This window comes from Silene latifolia, chromosome Y, assembly GCF_048544455.1.
Source record: "Silene latifolia isolate original U9 population chromosome Y, ASM4854445v1, whole genome shotgun sequence".
NCBI lineage: Eukaryota > Viridiplantae > Streptophyta > Magnoliopsida > Caryophyllales > Caryophyllaceae > Silene > Silene latifolia.
In genome coordinates, this window is record NC_133538.1 from 451,151,647 (window position 1) to 451,175,350 (window position 23,704).

The following is a 23,704-nucleotide window of genomic DNA, read 5'->3' on the forward strand; positions in this document are numbered from 1 at the left end:
TATCTAGTAGCTCAGCATTGGAACGGAATTGGGACTCGGGTCAAGACCGCTATTGTATGCGGCGGGCTGGTGACTAGGATCGCCCGCCACCTTTACCCCACTGACCCTTCGCTCACTGCACCTGATGAGATGGCTTACCTTGATTTGGGAGCCATGATCGACTTCGCCTGGTTCCCAAAGGTGAAGGGGAGTGCGAGGACGTGGAAGATCTGTGGTTCCACGTCTGTTACCTTGCCGTGCTCTACCCTTCCGCCACTTTTACCGCTCTCTCTGGCCGAGGGGAGCGAGGCCACCTCCACCTACCTACCACCTCACCTTCACCGCCCCTTCTTCTTCTAGGAAGAGGAAGCGGGAGGCCGGAGCATCTTCTAGCTCCCAGACTCCGGCCCCGACTCAGGCCCAGGCTGGACCGACCCCCACGCCTCAGCCTACACCTTCACTCACTCTACCCCCACTTGACCCTCCTTCTGGTTCGGTTTTTCCGGCCAACTTTGTCTGCCCTCCTGCTTTAGAGGCGCCCGAGGTCATGGACCAAGGGCGTCGTGATGCCGTGCTTTCGGATATGTGCAGGTACATTACTGAGATGAGACGGGATATGGCTTTAGCTGTATTCCCGCTCTACGAGTTCCATATCCGAGCCCGGCGACCGATTCCAGAGGGGTGGCCGCATCCTTCCTTCTACCGATACCCAGCGGACGGGTACCCTCCACTTTCTTCTGACTCAGAGGAGGAGCCGGAGGAGACAGCGGTAGCACGAGAGGTGCGGTTACGGGCAGAGCAGGCGGCACAGCGAGCTTCCAGAGAGGAGGAGAGAGACCCTCCGTTCGCACCCGATCCGGAGGATCAGCCGAGATGACGACCGAGTCTCCCCTTGTTCGTTCTTTGGTTTGGGAGACTGTTTTGTTGAGTCGGAGTACCGAGAGACAGCTGATGCCGACGACGAGTAGCTACTGGTCTACTCACTTCCCCAGTTTTCTGGCTGGTTTGGGGAAGTTCGTGCTTTGTATGTTTTCTTACTCTCTTTATTTCGTCTCCTTTATTTTTCTTTTGTTGGTTGTATACCCCCATCCCCCATATTTCTCGCCGGGTTGGTGTATCTTTGGAGGACAACGAGGGCGTCGTCCGTTTTGGTTTGGGGAGGGTATTGCATCCTTTTGAGTCTCGCATCCGCATTTGTTTTGCATTCACGTTTAATTCTTCAGTTTGCATTTGTTGTTTATTTTCAAAAATCAAAAATCCAAAAAATTAGAAATTGTTAAAAATTCAAAAATTTCACGTTTATTTTTGCATTTAGGTTGAGTCGGAACGGTAGATTCCCGTGATGAAATTGCACTATAACTTGTCACATTACTTGAGCCCCCGCACTTGTATTGATAGTTTTAGCCTGGTCATACGCATAATCTATGAATTTCTGTTCAAATAATAGCCGATTTTTTAGACTTGACCTAATAAACTGGCAAACTACTTAAAAATTCTGAGTTTTAGAGCCATAATCGGGTGACATTCATGACCAGTTCATTAGGAATTTTGTGAGTAGTACTCCTTGCATAGCATGTTTGTCTCATTTGCACATTTATGACATTCAATTTCTCGTCAAATGCACATATTCGGGTTCGTGGTTGGTGTCACATGCAGGGAGGGTCTTGCAAATTCCCCTTCTTCATATATCTTCACCCATTTAGCTCCACTTTAGCCAAAACTTGCCTTTTTGACCCATTAGCTACATTCCAAACTAAGCCTGCCTAGTCAAGCTAGTTAGTTTGTCTTTTTGTGTATGTCTACCATTGCAGTTTGGCCTGTCTTTCTTGTTGGAGTTGGTGTTTGTGTTAAGGAAGGAGGAAGGAAGAAAAAAGTATTGCAAAAGAAAAAAAAAAAAAAAAAAAAGAAACGTGAAAGAAAGAAAGAAAAAAAAAAAATTGAAAAATGAAAAAAAACAGAAAAAGAGCTGATACGCAAAAGAAAGAAAGAGAAATTGTGTAAAAAGTTGTCCCCTCTTGTCAGAGTTGAGAAGATGTTCGAAGATGTACAATCGACAAGAGGGTTGGTTGTTTCGATTAGTAAGCTTTTTTACGATGCGTTTAAAAAAGGGAACTTTGTGACCGTCTGACTCCTCCGCTCTTATTCCAATATTTTTTGAGGAGATTGTGTTTGAGTCTAGTGAGTTTTGTGCCAAGTGAAGGGCACCCGTACTTAGTCTTTCAATCAGTTTGAGATCCGGATGGTTTATTATGGTCCTGTTAGGAACTAGCTTGACGCTTTTACCTCCACATTACCATAACTTGTTTTGCCTTTTCTCACCTGAACCTCACTATTCCCATATTATTTGCAAACCCTCGGCTGTGACGGACATTGTTGGTTGGAATTTGTGCATTAGTACTTGAATTGTCTTTCATCTTTGTTGCATGCATGCTATGTAGGTCGCAGTTAGGTGAGTGACTGTCTTTCCTTCTCTCTTTTACATATAACATTTGCCCTTTGCCTCATGAGAGAAGAGTGACCACGTGAGAGTCCAGTTTTATTGGTCTTGCAAGGTCGATAGGTCAGCTTTATTTATGAACAGCTTATAATTCGTTTGCGTATTGACTGCTTGGCTCAACTGTTGATTTTGTTGCATTAAATCGGTTCAAGTAGACAAGTTAAGCTAGCTCTGAGTTATCATTTCCGTTCCATTAGTTTAGTTTTGAGTTTACTCGAGGGCGAGTAAAGGTTTGGTTTGGGGAGATTTGATACGTGCCTAATGTATAGTCTTTTTAGCCTATTTCAAAGACGTATTTCTATGCATTTCTATCTTTGTTTTTATAGTATTTTGCCCCGAATTGGCTACTTTGGTGTATTTTGTCCTTTTTGTAGGAATGATCGCGAAAGTAGCGGAACCATACTCTTTTCCACCCTTTTTGCATGCATTTAGAGGAGACGGGATTGTCCCAGAGTGAGATGTTGCACTTAGAAGTGTTGTTGCACGCATTACGAGGTATTTTGGTGAAGACGCGAGCTGAATTGAAGACCCAGGTGGTCTATCGAGCTGTCAAGTGGTCTATCGAGTTGTTTTGTGGTCTATCGAATGGCCCCTAAGCTTCCCAAGACTCGATCGAGCTATTCCTTACTCGATCGAGTAAGATGCACATGATCCAGGCCTCGATCGAGTGACCTGTTGGTCGATCGAGGGCCTTCTGTTGAGACATTGGTCGATCGAGTGGTTTTGCTTGCTCGATCGAGAGGATTTTGACTCCGTGGGCTTAATTAGTCCATGTTTTATTTCCGCATAAACACTTAGGGGTTTCGGCTATTTAACCTATGTTTTACTAGGTTATTAGCATTCACTTTTTACTTAATCACTTTTACTATTCCTTGACTAGTTTCCTTACTATCATTCACATTAGAAAACCTCTTTACATTACTCTTACGTTGCTTTCACTTTGGGATTATTTCACTCGGATTTCGTCGTTCTTTACGCCGGATTGCTTAGATTGTAATCTCTTCCTTCTCTTAATAATAATTAACCTTTCTTGTTGCCTTTAATTATTGTTTTTGCATTTGTTCTTCCTTGCCCTAATTTACATTATTGCGTTTTATATTTATTATTTCGTTATGTCTTCTCTGGAATTTTATGTCTTTGTTAGATTAGTTATGAATATGAGTAGCTAAACCTCTTCATGTTGGGATTAGGGGATCTGCGGTAGAATAATGACGACGTAGTGAATGAATTAGACGAATTGACTAAGAGACCCTGTCACTATAGCAATATAACTGTAATTCTCGACCTAGTTGAGTGCACGCTTCTATGTCACCCATTAATCTGGCTACAATTAATCCTGGATCGAAAGATTGGATTAAATAGGCCTGCTATAAACAGTAGACTACCCTAATGAGGACGAAAGTTAAGTTAGTGGTATTTTAGGGTGGGAAGTGGACCGAAAGGACCTTCTAATATCCGTCTCACAATTAGTTAAATCCGAGTCATTTACTGCTAAGTTGTTGTACTACCGTAGTGAACCGAGTTCCCGACATGTCCCCCTCTTATTGATAGTTTTAAATCGTTTTATTGCCTTCACTGCTCTTCTCTTTATTTCTCTTCCTTTTACTCCGTAGTTTAGAACCAAAAATTCAATCAACCCCCATTGTTACCGTAGGATTAGAATAGACAAACAGTAGTTGCATTACCTCCCTGAGGATTCGATACTCGACTGCCTCTACTACATTTTTAGTTGAGACCGTTAGGTTTTATTTTTGACAGGTACGCGACAGACGTGTCAATTCCCTTGCGGCATCACGAAGCGAGAATATGAACATCGTCTCATTCACCTGGTCTTGGGTCACACCTGCTGGTGGGGGTATGGAGCAGCTGTAGTCAATGAATGTCTCCATATGTTTAGCCGCATCTTCATTTGCAGCTCCCCCAAATTGGTTTCTCTCAACCAAATTAATATAAGACGGTTTCGGCTCAAATTTTCTATCCGTCCCAGGTAATGCGAATCCGTTATAGAGATTCGCAGCTCTTGGCTCGGAGTGACTGGTTATACTAGTTCTTCAGCCATCTCTAGAAAATATGGAGAAGTGACGGTCTCTGTGGAAGAAACTGGAGATGGTGGTGGGTTTTCTTCAAACAACTCGTTCTCGTAGAAACTTGTCCGAGAACTAGGCTCTTCCTCTGACTGTTGTTCTTGAAATAATATCCTGTTCACTCGCAGGGTCCTCTCTAGCTCGAGATCAAGGGGAAATAATTCGCCTTGTTAAGACCTGCGCATAAGACTAACTACTACAAAAACATGAGAAAAGTTTAAGGAACAAAAGCTCCTTAAACTAAGAAAAAGACTAAAATAATAAAACAATAAAAACTAGCGCTGCCTCCCCGACAACGGCGCCAAAAGTTGATGCCTGTCGTTGTGTGCACAAAAAATAATATTTATAATACCTATTAAAACTAACAGAAGTTAGTGGTAACAGGGTCGAACCACAGAGAGGCGGGGGAGTTTCGATTGTTTAATATTCTAATCTTAGGGTAAAATTCTGAGGGGGTTTGGATTTTGTCTAAGTCTAAATGCAAATGAAATAAATAAGCAAATAAAAATAAGCAAATAATAAGATGATGTAAACAAATAATAGAAAGGAGCTAGGATGATCGGGTCACTATAGCTACGATGGCACAAAAGTCTAGGTAAGTCTCGAAATACAGTCGTGGGTGATGGGTATGACAAGTCCTCTCGGTCCAAGTCAACTAATAGCCCTTCTTGGCCTATGCTATTAGTCCCTAGGTGTTACTAATACTAACTTTCGTCCTTGACTAGTGATCCTAATGCCTAAATTACATTATCTTTCGATTTAGCAATTTAGCCGTCTTAATTCATTAATCTAAGTCTTTCCCTATCTTTCGATCTAGGGGTTGGTCAAAACTAAGCATCTAATAAGTCTCCGCTAGGTCTCATTGATAGATATTGCACTTAACGATTCAAACGAAGCAAATCAGACGCGAAGGTAGTCGATCGACCACTACCCCGGTCGGCCAGGCCGACCCACTCGACTCGGCCACCCGACCGACCAGATAAGCCAGTCGGTCAACCAAGCCCTAATCTGAGGGTAACCTAATCTAGTGCCATCTACGCTAAGTTCGCCTACATTTTAGCAATGGTGATTTAGCTAGACATAATAACGATAATAACAACAATGAAATTCGCGATTAAAGGAATAGAATTCAACTGTAGGACCCTCAAGTGTAGACCCACTCTTGCTAGCTAGTTGAGCAATCTGAGTCTCCAACATTTTTGTAGAAGTCTCTCTAGCTTGAGACTCCTTTTGCAGCAAACCCGACAGATTTTCAACCATGTTTTTCAGCTCAGAAATGTCAGAACTTTGAAATTGCTGCTGTTGAGGCACATAGGGAGGCTTTTGAAACTGTTGTTGCTTATGAGGGGGCACATAACTTTGCTGCTGCTGCCGCTGCTGTGGGGGTGGAGTCGGATTTTGGGCGTTTTGGCTACTCCACCTCAAGTTTGGATGGACAATTAAATTGCATAAAACGTTAATGACGGTTTCGGGATATCTACACTAGCAATTCTAAACTAAAAGGCAAATAAAGTGAACTGTAAATTAAAAGGGAATAATACCGAAATAGCAAAGCAGAAGAAGATACGAAGCAAAGCTTTATTGAGAAATAAAGTATGAAGAACAATCTAACGTATTGAATAGTTAATTGTAAGCTAATGATAACCTAATAGGAACTGAATGATGAATACAGGATATGAGGTTACGTTATATAGAGTTTCACGTAACCTATATCTAAAAACCTAATTACAATGGGCTTTTACTAATCTTTTAATTTCCGTCTAACAGCTATGGTGGTCGACCGACCACATGCTACGGTCGACCGACCACATGCTACGGTCGACCGACCAACTATCGAGCTCACCAATGCTACTGTTCACGTTCTGAATATGGCGCTGTTACTTATGCGGTCGACCGACCATAGGGCACGGTCGGTCGACTGATGTAGCTGATAGTTCGCTTCCAAATTTGTCTTTCAAGCTCCAAAATGCGTGCCAACCTTGTTCCTCGAGCATTCTCCTTACGTCCAATCCTATGCTAAGCGCTCCGGGACAGATTTGGTCCATTTTCCACTGAATTCTTCACATTCCTACAAAATCACACGAAAAGGAAGAAATACACGAAACAAGGGAAATAGTAGCATAAACTACTCAATTGAGCTCTGAAATGCGTGTGAAATGAGGTGCAAAACATCATATATTAGACACGCATCACCCAGCGAGACGCGGTAGGGAGGATTGGTTTTGGTGGTATCTTGGAGCTTAAGCTCAAATCATATCCAATGGGTCATGTTAAAAATTTTCTCAAAGCATGTAGTGACGAGTCGTATATTTTTTGGGCCTCTAAAGATAAAGAGTTCATGGTCACGAAGCATGACGTATATGACTGTTTTATGTTACCACTTGGTCCTAAAACAGTCGATCTAGTACCTACGGGCCACTAAAAGGATTCTCAAGTGCCGGAGAACAAGCAATTGAAAGACAAATAGCGGAAGCGTACAACCTAAAAGGGGTTAACGAAGGGGTCAATTTAGGAATTGTCTTCAAAGATATCTTAAAAAAAAAATACAAAAACGGAGGTCCTCAATGTTGGAATATGTGTCCTCCGACAATAATGCGATCACGACTGTTGATCATGATGATCACATGTTTAAATCTCATTATAAAGAATACAATTGGGAAGTAATATTGTTACTGTCAACTGGTCAACATATATCGGTAATGACTGGCTGACTAGAGTTTGACATTAATGTCGTGCGACGGTGGTGATCAGTTGACCCCCTAGGTCATACCTATAGGGCAACACTCTTAATTGATTATTTAATTAATCGTATAACGTTACGAGTTCATTAAATTCTTTGAAAATTGACGGACGATTTTGGAAGTAAAATTTACGTATCATATTGAAATGTGATTAAATGAGATACGGTCTGAGTAATTGAATTGTATCATTACTCGGATGAAATTATTGTTTAAAGAAACAATCGAAAATTGAATGAATTATTATAAATACAATCAGTTGTGATTTATAAATGGAAAAATATTTTGGTACAAGTAATTATGAAATTACTAAGTCAATTTTGTATGTGACGTATTTTAATAGTACGTTGATTTTTAATATGTTAAAAATACACAACAAATTTATGCTACATGTGACATGTTACATATTGACAAATTGACAAAAAATAATATGGATCCCATATTATCAAGTGTACCGAAATTAAGGGGGTGATTAAGCTAATATTGTGTTTGATTAAGATAATGGAAAACAAAATGATTACCTACATTCTTAGCCATGCAACCCTAATGTTCATTGTAAAGAACAATTCTTGCATGTATTGGCTCCCTCCACCCCCCTACTCCACCCGGTTTTTAGAGGAGGAAAAACAATTGTTTTTCCTCTCCTTTTTGCCATATACTCAATATTATTATTGAGGGATTCATTCATTCAAACACATCATCCAAAATTAGAATTCTAAAGAGAAAAATAATCCTCTTCTTCTTCTCTCTATAAACCGAAATATTAAGTGTATTATAATATTTTTGGGTCATTTTCTACTAGATTAATATTGTACTAGTTCTTATAATATTAATCTTAATTAAGAGAAAGCTTTGAGTATAAATCCTAAGGAGAGATCCTACACTTGGATCTTGGTTCTTCCATTAAAGGAAAACTCAAGAACAAAAGAAAAGGAGATTTCTTTTGTGCCCATAAAACCGAAACATCCAATGTAAGAACATGATTTCTCCTCTATTTTGCTCTTTTGTTTGCATGCATAAAATCCATATTTAATTTTATGAGAAATTAAATTAAATCATATATGAATATGTAAGTATATAGATCTACTTTTCCTTCAATTGGTATCAGAGACACGGTTGTTTGCATGCAAATCGGTTAAATGTTTTTCCGAGTTATAAGAATAACATATAAAACTTGTAAAATTTGTGTTATTATGATATATCACAAAATTAATTCATTCATGTTAATATTTCTGGTCCTAAAATGTTTTAGGATATTTTGGTTAATTTTACGGATTTTTATTGTTCATATTATACAATAATGGCATTTAAATATTATTTTATGAGTAAAAATGTCATTTTCGGTCTAAAATTAGCTATACTTCGAATTTTCCATTGATTTTTGGATATGTTGTCAAATATATTATTTTGAGATAACCTGTAAATTTTCATAATTGTTGGACTTGTTATGCTCGAAAAATGGATTTTTCATTATTAAATTCGGATTTAAGTGAAAAATAGCTTAATATGAGTTAAATTTCGAATCTGGTCATAGAAATTTAATATGTTGTCACATGAAATTTTACAAGATGTGTGTAAAATAATTGGCTATAAAGAAGTCTTTTTGCATGATTTATGGATTTTTGAAGAAAAATAGCATAAATAGTGACATTATTAGTGAAAAATTAATAAAACATAATCTATGACTTAGGAAAAACGTCTAATGTTGCATTTTATTATCTTTTTCAGATATAAAATTTAAAAGTTAATGAATATAATTTTTCCATGTTTTTTATGATTATTTTAGTTAAAATCGATAAACCGCAACATTGTTTTTCCGGAAACATTTCGAAATTTTTAACCTAAGATTTTGAACATTATGAGTGTCATGGTATTTTTCCAGAATGTTCATGAGTTTAAATTTCAAATTTCAAATTTATTTGAAATTTTGTGATTTATTTGAAGTTTATAGCTTATTTTTGTAATTTTTAGTCCATTAAAGAACAATTTTATAAATATGAGTTAATTATGGTCAAATTATTAGTGAAGACTAAATTTTGAGTCCTAAAAGGTTAGGGTAATTAACTTATGCATAAATATGAATTTATGTATTTTTGTGATTGTAAAATGTTGAAATCACGCAAATCCGTAAAAACCAAGTAATATACGATATTGGCTAATTAAAGGCGATTTAGCATAAAATTGAGCATGTTCATACATATTATAATGCTGCATTTTTCTTTATGATTGTCATAATTTTAATTTATGTAATTTTGAATTATGTAATTTTACTTAGTATGGCCTTAGATTTTAATTGGTATTTCCCGAAATGTATGGGAATATCGATTCGGTTGTAATTTTATTGTGATCTCGTATCACCATTTTGTAATTTAATAGATTTATTTTATTTTAGTTACAAATGTATAATAGGAAATTATGTAATTTATTATGTAATTTTATTCATTCCGGAGTTCCCAAAGACGGATTTCTTCAAGAATGACGATACATAAGACGGTGTTACCTCGAGATGCGTGCCACAACCGAAGTTCAAGGGACCAATGGAGTTGGTTTCTGAATATGTAATAGTTAAATAGTTTTTTTATTTTAGGAAAGGCCATACTAGGATTTATTTATTTATTTTTATGCTTGCATTTTATTTTATGTCACATGAATCGCTAAATCGCCATAACTAAAACATGCATCCTTATTTCATCGAGTTTATCGACTGTGTCAATTAACATTATCGTAGTTCACCGCTTTAGTTCACTTAAAACGTGATAGATAATAAATTGACATGACCTCTCGCTAAAACAATTAATTGAGACATAGCCTTACCAAATATTAGAAACCATGAAAACCTATTTCGCGAGGGAGTGCACTCGGCTACCCCGGGGTACAAACCTTGTTACGTAGGGGAAGTGGGTGATAAATGTATAATCCACCGAATTCATGTTGATAAGGGTTTCATCGGCTACCCCGTGCCTAAGTTGATGTGGGTTTGGATAATGGACACATTTATTCGAAATTTGGATTGAACTCAACAAAAGTAATTGAGAAGGGTTTCATCGGCTACCCCGTGCCCTTGTTGATGTTTTTTGGGCTATAGATAAACATTAGAGTAAGTTTATCGACCAAGAGTTCTAAAAGTAGAATCGATTAAAAGGTTAATCCACCGAGTTATATTGATAAAGGTTTCATCGGCTACCCCGTGCCTAAGTTAATATGAATTTGGGTCTTGGAATCATTTATCTAGTTGGGTAGAGGTCACTAGAAAAATGCATAAAACTTGTTTAAATCATACATTTTTACGAGTATTATTATTAAAACGACATTTGTTTTACTCCTTATATTTTGTTTTGTAGACCGCTTCTTTTCTCATAACAAATGGCAACACCAACTCCAAACGCCACACCTCTCGCTAGTTCATCTTGGCTCCGATCCTTTATGGATCGATGTAAACTTGAAAAGAATGGGTCAAATTTCTCCGATTGGGATTCCCAACTCAAATTAGCCGCCGAAGGCGACGACAAGCTTCATTACCTTACCGAGGCCTCTCCACCCGAACCTACTACTAGGTCAACGGCCGCCACTAGGGAAGCATATAAGGCTTACCAAAAGGAGTCCGCCGCAATGAAAAATGTCTTGATATTTGCGATGGAGGCGGACCTCCAAAGGAGAGCCTTTAAAATGGGCAATGCGAATAAGATTTACTCCAAACTTATGACAATGTTTTCACAAGCTCCGCGAATCGTCCAATATGAGGCGGCCACGGCATTCTTTGATCTCGACTTCAAAGAGGGCCAAAAGGTTAGCCCTCATGTGCTCAAACTTATGGAGCTTGTCGAGACCTTGAAAATTCAAAAAGTTGAAATCCCCAAAGAACTCATTGTAGATAGGATTCTAAACTCCTTGTCCAAAGTCAAAGCGTATGTTCAATTCCGGGTGAATTTTAACATGCAAGACAAGGATGTGTCTCTTGAAGAGTTGCACAAGTTACTTGTGCAAGCCGAGAGGGACATGGGGTTAAATGTGAACCCACCAAAAGATGTGCTTAACATAAGCACTAAGAGTAAGGGGAAGTTCAAGAACAATGGGAGAAAGGGCAAGAAGCAAGCTCCCACATTCACCAAAGCTAAGACTTGTGAAGCTAGCACTTCAAAAATCAAGAAGGGTCCTCTTGATAAATGCCATTATTGTAATGGTATGGGACATTGGAAAAGAAATTGTTCCAAATACCTTGGTGATATTAAGGCTGGAAAGATTACTCCAGTAGGTAAATGACTATCCTTCTTTTATGTTTCTAATTCAACTATGGTATTATGATGCAAAGTTGTGATAATGTATCTCCCTTTTTATTGTAAATAGGGCCTCCACCAAGCAAAGACAAGGGAAAGGAAAAGCAAGCATGAGAAACCATGGAGAAGCTATGGATAGCTTTTATGGAGCTTTGCTTTTCATTGTCTTATTTTAAATTATGTTTTAGATTTTTAGAACTTTAAGTTTCCGTGTTCGACATAGAAAGGTATTTTGGATAATGGTTTGTATTTTGTATAATGGTGACTTGGTTTGCAACCCAAGTCACCCGTTTTATCATTTATCCTTTTATGTTCTAAAATTCATCTTTAAATGCTTGCACTTTGAAACATAAGATTATTCACTTAAAGTGATCTAATAGACAAATATAATGACGGGTTTCATTATATGTCCACATGCTTAAGGCTTGTGTATGATCATTTATAAAGCGATTTTGGGTCTATGAACTCTCTTAAAGGAATGTCAATCACCAAGTACACATATAAAATCAATAACTATTAGTCTAACTATGAGATAGTTCTCCTTGTACTTCAACATCATTAATTTGTGTCTAATATGCTATCTTTAAATCTATAGTGTATTTATTCTAAAGATAGAGTGGGAGAAAAATGAGGACACAACACACAAGGCAAGATAAAATTGTGTACTTGTGTAAATGAAGATCTACGCAAGAGAGAATGATTTGAATGAAGGTATATCTATTTACATAGTATACCGAATAGATGAGATCTATGGTCTCAAGTAAGTTCTATATGACTAAAGAGACCAAGTGAAGTAATCGAAAAAAAATATATTCTTATGATAACTACACGAGGAGACCAAAAGAAAGTTTTGGAAGAAAAATGACTAATGTAAAGTCGTAACAAGTTTTTGACTAAGTTTTATATGATAAATTTTGACCTATAGTTTCAATCTTGAGATTTACTTAAGAGCCTAAATGAATCAAAGTTACATACTAGTTATGATCGAGTTGCAAAATTTGACATACCGATATCTTCAATGGCCAAAGTTTTAACCACGCAAATGTCATTTCGTAACCTCATTATGAAATGGTTAAACCTCCTTCCGAAAGGGTATTTCGAAGGACGTGTTCTAGATATTATTTATATTCGAATAATGACATTGCTACACATTATTATGACATGAGTGTATTGGAGATTTAAAATCTCTTTCCGTAAGGTTAAGATGAGACCACTTCAAAATAGGTATTTGGAAAGGATATGATGGGAACATATATGGTTTTATCCTAATAACTTGGCAATGCAATTTATGTTTCAATTCTTGAAAAGTTTCGATTGAGAAGTCAATTTCGAAATATTTAGAATTGAGTGGGAGTTAGGAAATTCTCATGTGAAGACATGGAATCTAGTGGGAGCTATCATCCTTTGAATGTTTACAACTCATCACTCATTAAATAATGACGAGCTAATACCTTCTTTCATTAAGAAGCTTTTGAGTTTTCAATTCTGGATGAAAATGGACTATGATGAATCCAATTACATCAAGGGATGTTGGATTAGTATTAAGAGATACACATCGTATCAACATTCACATAGGTTATTCATGTAAATGAAAATGGAATTGCCATTAGCAGTCATGGTCGTTCATTGAACCTATGAACGGTTGATCTCATGATTATTAGTAACTAATGTTTCCGCCATTAGAATAATCTTGTACATGTCCAATTATGAATCATATGCATAAGAGCATGATGATTGATTGGTAAGCCATAATAGAAACGTCATGAATTCTCGAGTAGAATCCGATGAGCGATTTCAGTGTTTGACGGAATGCTCTATTGTGTGTCAAGAGGTTGCACATATTATAGAAAATCCGAACACATATAAGGATTTATGAGAATCCCAAATCTTTCAAGCCTAGAAAGAGAAATAAGAAGTTTTGAGAAAGATGCTTAGTTGAATAAGAGGTTATTCAAAAAATAATCTTTCCTAGTTAACCTAGGACTTGTGAGAAGTGCTAGGCTAATAATCTTGACAAATTGTTACAAGACTCTACAAAACATGTACGTAGTGCATCGTGTGTGGATGGAGTACTTGATCAGTAAAAGTTATATCATTCATCACAAATTCGTTCGTTATGTGATAATCGATAAGAAAGTTCTTTCAAGTTAAAGAACCAAAACCAAGGTCGGGAACCTTGATGTGTACTTGGTAAGATTCATGCTATGAAAGAAGACATGAATGTAAAAGAAAATGCAAGTGTAAGAAGTTTGAACATATGGACACATGGCATGTTAAACTTCTATTGCAATCAATAAGTGTTTACACTTACGATATACATCACAAGGTTGTAATATGATATTGACTACCCGAGTGTGATGTCGACATTTGTCGTTTGAGTTATTATTAACTCACCTTGTACATTGTTATATCCAAACGGGTTGTGGAGACAATTGAACCCCGTTAAAGTGAACACGGATTAACATTGTATTTGCCCATAGTTACTTGTATGAGGTGACGTCTCGAAGTGACTAGAGTGTGATGCGATTGATGGCAAGTTCAAGTGCCATAGAGTCATGTGAGATGAATGTAAGAGAAAATGCAAGTGTAAGAAGTTTGAACATATGGACACATGGATGCTATGAAAGAGGACATGAATGTAAAAGAAAATGCAAGTGTAAGAAGTTTGAACATATGGACACATGGCATGTTAAACTTCTATTGCAATCAATAAGTGTTTACACTTACGATATACATCACAAGGTTGTAATATGATATTGACTACCCGAGTGTGATGTCGACATTTGTCGTTTGAGTTATTATTAACTCACCTTGTACATTGTTATATCCAAACGGGTTGTGGAGACAATTGAACCCCGTTAAAGTGAACATGGATTAACATTGTATTTGCCCATAGTTACTTGTATGAGGTGACGTCTCGAAGTGACTAGAGTGTGATGCGATTTATGGCAAGTTCAAGTGCCATAGAGTCATGTGAGATGACTAGTCGATCACATAGGCAGACTGTTAGGAACTTTTTGTCGGGCCTAATGACCGCTTATAGAGTTCTGGCAAATTTATATAGCCTGGTCGTGGCGAGAGGTACTATAGTATTCAAATGAGTCGATTCTTTTGACTAAAGACTATTCGCCTAAGGTGGCACAGTTTCAGATTGACTTTGATTTATGTTACTACGACCTTCGTAAATGGGGTCAAATGGGCATATTTTGGGTTATGATGGCTGTGGCTAGTCGAAGGGAATGAGTGCGATAGGAATTGTCCACCCCTAGTCGGGGTTATAACAATATCTCGGGGCCACTCGAGGAGTAATGAATTGGAAATGCGTGGCCACGCTCGAAAAGTATCTATGATAGATAAGTCCCATTAATCGGTTATTCTCCAGATCGAGGAAACCACTCTCGATATGATCACTTGCAAGTACGACCTGAAAGACACCTTGCATTGAGTGGGAGATAGTAATAGGACAAGAGAATTGGTGACGCACACTTGTCGAGGACAAGTGGGAGATTGTTGGAATATTTGTCCTCCGACAATAATGCGATCACGACTGTTGATCATGATGATCACATGTTTAAATCTCATTATAAAGAATACAATTGGGAAGTAATATTGTTACTGTCAACTGGTCAACATATATCGGTAATGATTGGGTGACTAGAGTTTGACATTACTTGTCGTGCGACGGTGGTGATCGATTGACCCCTAGGTCATACCTATAGGGCAACACTCTTAATTGATTATTTAATTAATCGTATAACGTTACGAGTTAATTAAATTATTTGAAAATTGACGGACGATTTTGGAAGTAAAATTTACGTATCATATTGAAATGTGATTAAATGAGATACGGTATGAGTAATTGAATTGTATCATTACTCGGATGAAATTATTGTTTAAAGAAACAATCGAAAATTGAATGAATTATTATAAATACAATCAATTGTGATTTATAAATGGAAAAATATTTTGGTACAAGTAATTATGAAATTACTAAGTCAATTTTGTATGTGACGTATTTTAATAGTACGTTGATTTTTAATATGTTAAAAATACACAACAAATTTATGCTACATGTGACATGTTACATATTGACAAATTGACAAAAATAATATGGATCCCATATTATCAAGTGTACCGAAATTAAGGGGGTGATTAAGCTAATATTGTGTTTGATTAAGATAATGGAAAACACAATGATTACCTACATTCCTAGCCATGCAACCCTAATGCTCATTGTAAAGAACAATTCTTGCATGTATTGGCTCCCTCCACCCCCCTACTCGACCCGGTTTTTAGAGGAGGAAAAACAATTGTTTTTCCTCTCCGTTTTGCCATATACTCAATATTATTATTGAGGGATTCATTCATTCAAACACATCATCCAAAATTAGAATTCTAGAGAGAAAAATAATCCTCTTCTTCTTCTCTCTATAAACCGAAATATTAAGTGTATTATAATATTTTTGGGTCATTTTCTACTAGATTAATATTGTACTAGTTCTTATAATATTAATCTTAATTAAGAGAAAGCTTTGGGTATAAATCCTAAGGAGAGATCGTACACTTGGATCTTGGTTCTTACATTAAAGGAAAGCTCAAGAACAAAAGAAAAGGAGATTTCTTTTGTGCCCATAAAACCAAAACATCCAATGTAAGAACATGATTTCTCCTCTATTTTGCTCTTTTGTTTGCATGCATAAAATCCATATTTAATTTTATGACAAATTAAATTAAACCATATATGAATATGTAAGTATATAGATCTACTTTTCCTTCACTCAATTCTGCATGCTGTTTGTTCTGCTCACCATGTCATCATTCCTAACTCCAACTTCATACAGCGGGATTGACTTCAAGCTTTTGAGAGCCGTTGAAGATGTGAAGTCTATTACGCAGTACGATTGGTGTAGTTATGTCCTGGGAAATTTGGTTAAGGCCGTGGCAGCTATTGGTGAAAATAAACAGATCCTGCTCGGTTGTATCCCTTTCTTAATGATTACGTATTTTCAACGTTTCGATTTCCGTGGTAATAGCTGTCCTCATGGCCTCCCTCTCATTAAGCACTGGGATCCGAAGACGCTTTCTGAAAGATTACATGGTGAGCTTGACAAGAACCGTTTGGGTCGACAAACTTGGTCCTTAGTCAAGTATCCTCGGTGCCTTCAAAAGGAATTGTTAAGCATTGGTAGTGTGCCTAATGATAGCAAAGTGTTGGCCATTGGCAATGCGGTTACTGATGCGGCAATATAACTGGCTTCAACTTCTAACAGGAAGAAATTCATCGAGATTGAACTCCCATCTGGTCTTGAAGATGACGAGGAGTTGAAAGCTCGGGCTGTAGATGTAAGTGTTATTTGTTCATTTGTCAAATCTAATTTAACATGATTTAAAGTTACTCTTTCTTTCATTACAATTGCTATTTTTGTGGTTAAAGTTACATTACGCTTTTTTCAGATTCTCGTAATTACACTATTTTGCACTATAATTGCAATTTTGTTAGCTACAGTTACATTTTTTTGTTAATATATGTCTATAGTTAAAGTTACACCAACTTATCTTTACCTTTTTTGTTCTTTTTTTGAGTGTAGGATGTCCATGAGCTTTATTTGAAGCTGTAAAGGAATGCTACTATCTTCTACTCATGGTATGCAGAGGCAGCGATGACGCTCAAAAGGTTAACAGGAGATCTGAACTATTCTAGTGACCCTGTTGCTACACAATGCACACAATCATTCTTTCAAAGCTAAAGGATGAAGGATTATGCTATGGAAATGCAAGAGATAGCTGAACGAATAAATGATTCCGTGAAATTAGCGCCTGTGTTGCAACAAAGTTCAGGTGTTCAGAATCAGAATGAGGAGGTAGATGATGAGAGATAAATGGAGGAGGGTGGTGATGATGATGAAGACGAAGAGGATGGTGATGAGGATGAGGGAGAGGAGGATGATGATGATGATGTGGAGGATGGTGAGTTTGTGAAGGATGATGGATACGAGCATGAGAAAGAGGTTAATGTAGATGTTGGTAGAGACTTCAAAGGCGGGGTAGCCGCCTCATTTGATTGCGATGAACTAGCCAGTGATAAAGCAAGTGAGGTGTCTACAAAACAGATTATGGAGGCAGTGAAATTTTACAACACGGCTGAATTTAAGGAAGTTGGTAACAGAGAGAATGACGATAACGACACCAATGTGGAGTTTGTTAATGCTCGGGAAATTTCCGTCATTTACAAAAGGAGGAGGGTAGTGGAGAAGGAGGCGGTCGTTGGCTAACAGCTTACATTTGACCGTGAAACTCTTGAAGATTACTATTCAAAAGAAGAGGTTGATGATGTTGAGAAGAAGTTCTATGCGCTGGCTGCTGCTGCAAAGGAACATGAGCAGACAAGGAACAAGAGCAGACTATGGAACTTAGGGAGGTAGCTGTTGTTGAGGAACCTCAGATAGCTGATAAGAAAATTCAGGAGGATGAGCCCACCGACACTGATCCAACTGTAACTTAGTTCCTATTTTTGACTGCTGAGATTAGTGAAGCAGAGCGCCGAGCTGATCCGCCGGCTGGAGAAGCTCAAGGAAGTGGAGAGGTACCAGAATATTCGAAAATGTCCGCTGATGCTCCGGGAACGGTTGTCCATGTGACTGAAGTTGTGAATGCCGAGTTGGACAAGGACAACGACCAGAGTGGGAAGTGTATTGCAAAATTAGACGATGCTATACAAGTGGAGACTAAATCTCCAGAATTTATAGGGCCCGATGGTGGGGCATCTGAAAAGGCGAAAAATGTGTTGGTGGAAGCTCAGAACAAAGAATTTGTCCCCCTTGTCACTCAGTTCCTTTTTTAATCTGCTGAGCTTAGTGAAGCAGAGCGCGCAGTCGAACAGGTCTTAGCAGAAACTCAAAATTCTCTAGAGGTACCTGGAAATGGCACATGCACCATGACTGATGAGCGGTCTTTAAAGGTTAACGAGGTGCCGGAAGGTGTATATGCATTGCAGGCAAAGGATTTTATGGACGTAGAATGGACAAGTACCATCTATTCTAGTGCGGAAGTAAATGCGCTATTCCAGGAGGCCCCAACATCTGTGCATGCTGAAAAACAGCCAGGGTGGAAGAATGTTGAGCCAAATATGGATGCAAGTTCTCAGAAAGTGGTGGAGAAAGTGGTGGATGGGGCGGCACTGAAGGATCACCCAGGTAATCCATTGACCTTTAGAGTTTTGAAGTGCCATGGATGAAGTTATATTTTCTTCCACTAAAATTACTATTTTTGCCGTTAAAATTACACTTTTTATAGTTAAAGTTACACATAATTGAAATTACACTATTGGTTGCTATAATTACACTTTTAGCCATTGCAGTTACACTTATTTTCTAATGATGAAATTACACTTTTTTTTAAAAACCATGAATTTACACTTTTGATTGTTTCGTTTTTTGTTGGCTTTAACAACAGTTATATTCCTTCAATTTAGCATTTCAATTTTGGAACCCTGTTTGAAAATAATCCCCTACGAGAACAAAAGTGTGGTCGGCTGCCGACGGTTTCCTTTATTCTTACAGATGCGGTGGTGGAGGATGGGGCCGTGAAGTCTTTGGAAGGTACAAGCACAATCTATTCTGCTACAGAACTACATGAGGCGTGTGATGGGGTTGCCGTAAATAAGAAAGGGACTATCGGTCATGGAGAGGTAACATCTGCTGTATTACTAGAGGCAGAGAAGGCTGATAATCCTATCCCGGCAATGTACGTCCCCCGCAGTGATCTTAGCTACCATCCATTTTTGCTTCACTCGAGCGAGCCCTTACCGTGCATGGATCACGTGTTTGAGAACCTTGGGTGTTCTATTGATTGTGGGACACCTGCTCCTGATCAGTGCTTTGCTACGAGAAACCAAGCATTCAGTTAGGAGCTCCTTGCACCAATGTTTAGTGACAGGAAATACTTGATTGACTATGCGTTCAATCAGTCAGACGAGTTTTCCCAGTTGTAAGTGTATTTTTTTTAAAAGGGGCCCTTATCATTCCTAAATATATATATTTTGTTGTCTAAATGTCTTTGTTGTAGGGAACGATTGGTCCACTTTAGCGAGTTTTATTTCATTACCCGGGAAGACATTGTAACTTTGAACCCTGGGGAGGAAATCATGACTAGTGTTATTGATGGTTGGTGCTTGCTACTCAACCACATCATGAAACCTTCGGACATATCCCGTTGTTTCTTTAGCCTAAGTCACATTGTAAGCGATTCTTGATTTTGTCTAAGATCACTATGAGTCCAGTAATAGCGATTTCAATCAGTAGTTGCTGATATTACACTTTTGTCTGTTAAAATTACACTTTTGTCTGTTAAAATTACACTTTTTAAAGATAAAATTACACTTTTGTCTGTTAAAAGTACACTTTTTAAAGTTAAAATCACACTTTTGTCTGTTAAAATTAAACTTTTTAAAGTTAAAATTACACTTTTGTCTATTAAAATGTCACTTTTGTCTGTTAAAATTACACTTTTAAAAGTTAAAATTACACTTTTGTCTGTTAAAATTAAACTTTTGTCTATTAAAATTACACTTTTTAAAGTTAAAATTACACTTTTGTCTTTTAAAATTACACTTTTGAAATTACACTTGTGTGTTAAAATTACACCGTTGTCTGTTAAAATTACACTTTTTTTTGTTAAAGTTATACTTTATTTTAACAAAATAACTTTTAATTTTCTGATTACGCATTTTACACTTTTCAAATTAAAGGACCCCACAAGGGCTATTTGGAAGGCCCAAAAGCTCGGGAAAGTACTGAACAAAGATGAAGACATTTTTGGTGGCTGGGATGCTTGGGCTGAAACCTGTCTACACCATTCTAGCTTGACACGGACATGGTATGTAACAAAACATATAATCTATAGCATTTTTTTAAGGATTACTTTTATTGATCTAAGCGACACACGATGCAGATCTTTCTGCCTGTGTTATCTGGTGACGGTGATAATTACAGTTGCGCCTGCATAAATTTTCTAACCGAGCAGATTGACTACCTTGATAACCGCAAATACGAAGACCCATTAGAAACGCTGCCTTACGGAGGGATAGCACGTATTTCGGTAAGTATGTGAACTCCGAAATTCCGCCATTATCTATGGGTCATATTACTTTAACATACTAACGTGTATTCACGTTCAGGCAAATATAATGGGGAAGTATTTGGTGTCCAAAGGGTTGTCTAAGGGTTCAAAGGTTAGCGGACTTAAGATCGTAAATTGAGTTCAGTTGACAAGGTAAAGGGTATTCGGGAAATGACTGTGGTGTTTTCATGATGCTACATATGATTTTTTACCGCGGAAAGCCTTTTCAATGTGACATCGGGAAAGAGGAGGCTATAAGTTTATACTGTGCTGAGATTGCTGCAACCCTTGTCCTCTGTGACCTTAACAGTTACAGAGAAGACATCTTGCGTCGGGTTGGTATTTTCAAAGACACTGCTGGACATCCGTTGACAAGAAAGTTGAACATTGGTAAGAGGAAAACAGATGGTGACATAGGACCGAGCGCCACAAAACGTGCCCGCGTTCCTGAATCTGAAGAGCCCGTGATGAATGCGACAACTGTTTTCATGCGCATTCCATCTCCTCTGTTAAGAGCCAGCCACGTGGAAAGGGGAACGGGTTTGGCTGCTCTCTCGACTGTGGTAGAGATGGTTTCAATACACATGTGGTGTCGAAGATGCTCCGGAGCAACCAAGCCTTAATCAAGGATATAAGACAACGGAGAAAGCACGTTGCCGACTATTGCTTGTTAGATGACCATAATTTTGAGGAACGATCGGTTAATCTGAATTAATAATACTCATACTCACGTTACTTTCACATTGAGTGTATTTTAATGAACGAGCTTTTAATATTATGGAGTACAGTGAACAACTGGTTTGGTACACCCGACACGCAACGCTGCGGAAAGCTGCCATTATGTCCTTGGCCCCTGAAAACCATATTTCGTTGAATGTCATCGAGTGCTGGTCGATATTGATGAACCATTTGGAGAAGGAGGAATATGGCGACCATGCAAGGATGTCATTCTTTAGTATACGTCACATGGTACTGCTATTAACCGTTGCATAATAGTTATATCCACTTCTATTACACCTTTGTTAGTTAGAATGACACTTTTCTTTGTTGCAGTTATACTATGTGAATGTTTCACTTTAGTTCTTTTAAGCAACAAAAGTGTCATTTTAACGGACAGAAGTGTAATTTTAAGGAACAATAGTATAATTTTAGCTGACAAAGTATCCACATTAATCATGTTCACTATTGCCTTTAAAAGGACATACAGTTGGGACTGCTGGGAACGTTTGAACAACCAGACACACAATCAGACATCACCTATGATAAGTTATATCAACTCTGGGACACCTTCATCATGGACAGTGAGTAAACCGTCAACTTGAAAACAGACTTACTCTTTGTCCCATTCTGCATTGACGACAATTTTACATGCGTATGTATCAATCACAAATCAAATTCAGTCAACCTTTTGGGCCAGCAGTGGCATTCTAATTTGCAAAAGTCTTTGTTTGGAAAAACATCGCGTTTAATTGTAAGTTATCGTCCAGTCCCTTTTCCCAAATGTTTTTGTTTCTCAATCAGTTTTTTGAGGTAATTTTGTACATATGTAGGCAAGTGTAGTCACTGATTATTTAGAATCACGGGATAAGGAGAAGGTGAACGCTAGAGCACGGGAAATTCTTAATTATGCATTACGCCAGATACCTTTTAGCGGGAACTCACCTACTCTCAACAAACCAGAGTCAGGATGTTCACCATGATGGAAATGCTCTTATATGAGGGTGCTCCTTTTCAGCATGGCGACCTCGAGAAGAAGACATCACGACGCTATTTGGTGATCCAGCTAATAGCTACCCTCGTTCTAGAAGACATGAACAAGAAGGCGCTATTTAGTGATCAAGTATTTCCTTTCACTAAACATGAGGCGTGCGATGGGGTTGCCGTAAATAAGAAAGGGACTATCGATCATGGAGAGGTAACATCTGCTGTATTACTAGAGGCAGAGAAAGCTGATATTCCTATCCCGGCAACGTATGTCCCTCGCAGTGATCTTAGCTACCATCCATTTTTACTTCACTCGAGCGAGCCCTTACCGTGCATGGATCACGTGTTTGAGAACCTTGGGTGTTCTATTGATTGTGGGGCACCTGCTCCTGATCAATGTTTTGCTACGAGAAACCTAGCATTCAGTCAGGAGCTCCTTGCACCAATGTTTAGTGACAGGAAATACTTGATTGACTATGCGTTCAATCAGTCAGACTCGTTTTCCCAGTTGTAAGTGTATTGTTTTTTAAAAGGGGCCCTTATCATTCATAATTATATATATTTTGTTGACTAAATATCTTTGTTGTAGGGAAAGATTGGTCCACTTTAGCGAGTTTTATTTCATTATCCGGGAAGACATTGTAACTTTGAACCCTGGGGAGCAAATTATGACTAGTGTTATTGATGGTTGGTGCTTGCTACTCAACCACATCATGAAACCTTCGGACATATCCCGTTGTTTCTTTGGCCTAAGTCACACTGTAAGTGATTCTTGATTTTGTCTAAGATCACTATGACTCCAGTAATAGCGATGTCAATCAGTAGTTGCTGATATTACACGGTTGTCTGTTAAAATTATATTTTTGTCTGTTAAAATTACACTTTTGTCTGTTAAAATTACACTTTTTAAAGTTACGATTACACTTTTGTCTGTTAAAAGTACACATTTTAAAGTTAAAATTACACTTTTTAAAGTTAAAATTACACTTTTGTCTGTTAAAATGTCACTTTTGTTAGTTAAAATTACACTTTTTAAAGTTCAAATTACACTTTTGTCTGTTAAAAATTAAACTTTTGTCTGTTAAAATTACACTTTTTAAAGTTAAAATTACACTTTTGTCTGTTAAAATTACACTTTTGAAATTACACTTGTGTGTTAAAATTATACTGTTGTCTGTTAAAATTACACTTTTTTTGGTTAAAGTTATACTTTATTTTAACAAAATAACTTTCAATTTTCCGATTACGCATTTTACACTTTTCAAATTAAAGGATTCCCCAAGGGGTATTTAGAAGGCCCAAAAGCTCGGG